We start from the raw sequence: 2,738 nt of genomic DNA, 5'->3' as shown, positions 1-2,738 counted from the left end.
TGTATATATTAACTACCACATATCAGAGAAAACATTTGATTTTTGTCTTTTTGGGACTGGCTTATTTTACTAAGCATAAAGGTCTCCAGTTAACATCTGTTTTGTGGCAAAAGACAAGATTTCATTCTTTTATGGCTGGGCAGTATTTTATTGTGTATATATACCACATTTTCTCTGTCTAGTCATCAGTTGATAAATATTTGGGCTGATTCCATATTTTAGCTATTGTGAATTGAGCTGTTATAAACATGGTGGTACAAATAACTCTTTGATATATTGCTTTCATTTCATTTGGGTAAATTCCCAGGAATGCAATGATTCAGTCATTTGGTAGATCTATTTTTCAGATTTCTGAGGAATCTCCATACTGTCCTCTATAATGGTTGCACTAGTTTACATCTCCACAAACAGTGTAATAGGATACCTTTTTCTCCACATTCTTGCCAGAATTTTTTTTTTTTTTGATGATAGCCATTCTCACTGGGGTTAGATGAAACCTTATCATGGTTTTTATTTGCATTTCCCTGATGGCTAGTTATCCTGAGCATTTTTTTCATGTCTGTTGGCCATTTTTATTTCATCCTTTGGAAAATGCCTATTTATGTCTCTTGCCCATTTCTTAATTGAGATGTTTGTTTTGTTGTTGTTGAATTTCTTGAGTTTTTTATAGATCTCGGATATTAATGCTATATCAGGTGCATAATTTGCAAGTATTTTCTTCCATTCTGTCGGTTGCCTCTTCACTTTGTTGAGTGCTTTCTTTGATGTACAGAAGCTTAGCTTGATGTAATCCATTGATCTATTTTTGCTTTTATTGCCTGTGTTTCTGGGGTCTTATTCTAGAAGTCTTTGCCTGTGCCAATGTCTTACAGAATTTTTTTGATGTTTTCCTCTAGTAATTTGATGATATCAGGTCATAGATTTAGATTCTTGATCCATTTTGAGTTGATTTTTGTATTCGGTGTAAGGTAGGAGTCTTGTTTTATGCTTGTGCATATGGAGATCAAGTTTTCCCAACACCATTTGTTGAAGAGACTGTTCTTTCTCCAGGTAGTGATTTTGGCTCGTTGAGTTGGTTGTAGATGCATGGATTTATTTCTGGGGTCTCTATTCTGTTCCATTGGTCTACATGTCAATTTTTGTGCCAGTTCCAGGCTGTTTTGATTATAACTGCCCTGTAGTATGTCTTGAAACCTGGTGTTGTGATCCCTCAGCTTTGTTTTTGTTGTTTAAGATTACTTTAGCTATTTGGAGTCTCCTGTGTTTCCATATGAATTTTGGGATTACTTTTTCTGAATCTGAAAAGGACATCCTTATTATTTGCCCTGGATTGCATTGAATCTATAAATTGCTTTGGGTAGTATAGGTGTTTTGATGATACTAATTCTTACAATGCAGGAACATGGAAGGTTTTTCCATTTTTTAAAATGTCTTCTATTTCTTTTCTAAATGTTTTATAATACTTGTATAGATCTTTCACATTCTTTATTAAATTTATTATAAGTTATTTAATTATAGCTATTGTGAATGGAATGATCTTACAAATTCTTTCTTAGCCATGGCATTGTTTGTTACAAATGCTGTTGATTTTTATGTGTTGATTTTGCCAAACTCTCTTTTGGATTCTAATAGTCTCTTAGTCAAGTCTTTTGATTCCCCTATTTATAGGATCAGGTCACTCCCAAATAGGGTCATTTGAGTTCCTCCCTTACAATTTCGATCCCTTTGATTTCTTTTTCTTGCCCAATTGGCTCTAAGACTTCCAGAACTATATTTATATAGTTAATTAATTAAATATAGTTTAATATTTAAATAAATAGTTATATAGTTAATATAATTAAATATAGTTAAATAAACTATATTTAATAGTAATGGTGAAAGTGGACATCCTTGTCTGGTTCTGGATTTTACTGGAAATGTTTCCATCTTTTCCTCATTCAGTGTGATGCTGGCTGTGGTTCTGTCATATGTTGCCTTGATTGTGTTGAGATATGTTCCTTCTATACCCGATTTGCTTAAGTTTTTTTTTTTATCATGAATGATATTATATTTTATCAAATACTTTCTCTGCATCTGTTGAGATAATCATGTGGTTTTTATTTGTCATCTTGTTAATGTGATGTATCAAATTTATGGATTTTTGTATGTTGAACCATCCTTGCATCCCTGAGACAAATTCCACTTGGTCTTGGTGGATAATCTTTTTGCTGTATTGTTGGATTCTATTAGCTAGTATCTTGTGTGGATTTTTGCATCAATGTTCATTAGGGAATATTGGTCTGTAGTTCTCTTTCTTTGTTGCATCTTTTTCTGGTTTTGGAATTCAAATGATGCTGACCTCATAGGAATTTGGGAAGATTCCCTCCCTTTCAATTGTTTTGAATAGTTTGAGAAGAATTGGCATTAGTTCTTTAAAAATTTGGTAGAATTCAGCAGTGAAGCCATCTGGTATTAGACTTTTTTTTGTTATTGTTCGGAGGGACTTTATTACTGATTAAACTTCTGTCTTTGTTATTGGCCCATTTAGGTCTTACTTGTCTTCCTGCCTTAATTTTGTTAATTTGTATGTCTCCAGAAGCTATCCATTTCTTCTAGATTTTCTGATTTGTTGCCATATTGCTGGTTTTAATAATTCCTGATGATTGTTTGCAGTGATGTCAGTTGTAACATCTTATTTTTCATCTCTGATTTTATTTATTTGGATTTCTCTCTTCTTTTTTGGGTTAATTGGCTTAGTG

This window comes from Lepus europaeus, chromosome 7 (assembly GCF_033115175.1).
Source record: "Lepus europaeus isolate LE1 chromosome 7, mLepTim1.pri, whole genome shotgun sequence".
Lineage (NCBI taxonomy): Eukaryota > Metazoa > Chordata > Mammalia > Lagomorpha > Leporidae > Lepus > Lepus europaeus.
Note: the sequence above shows the minus strand (reverse complement) of the source record.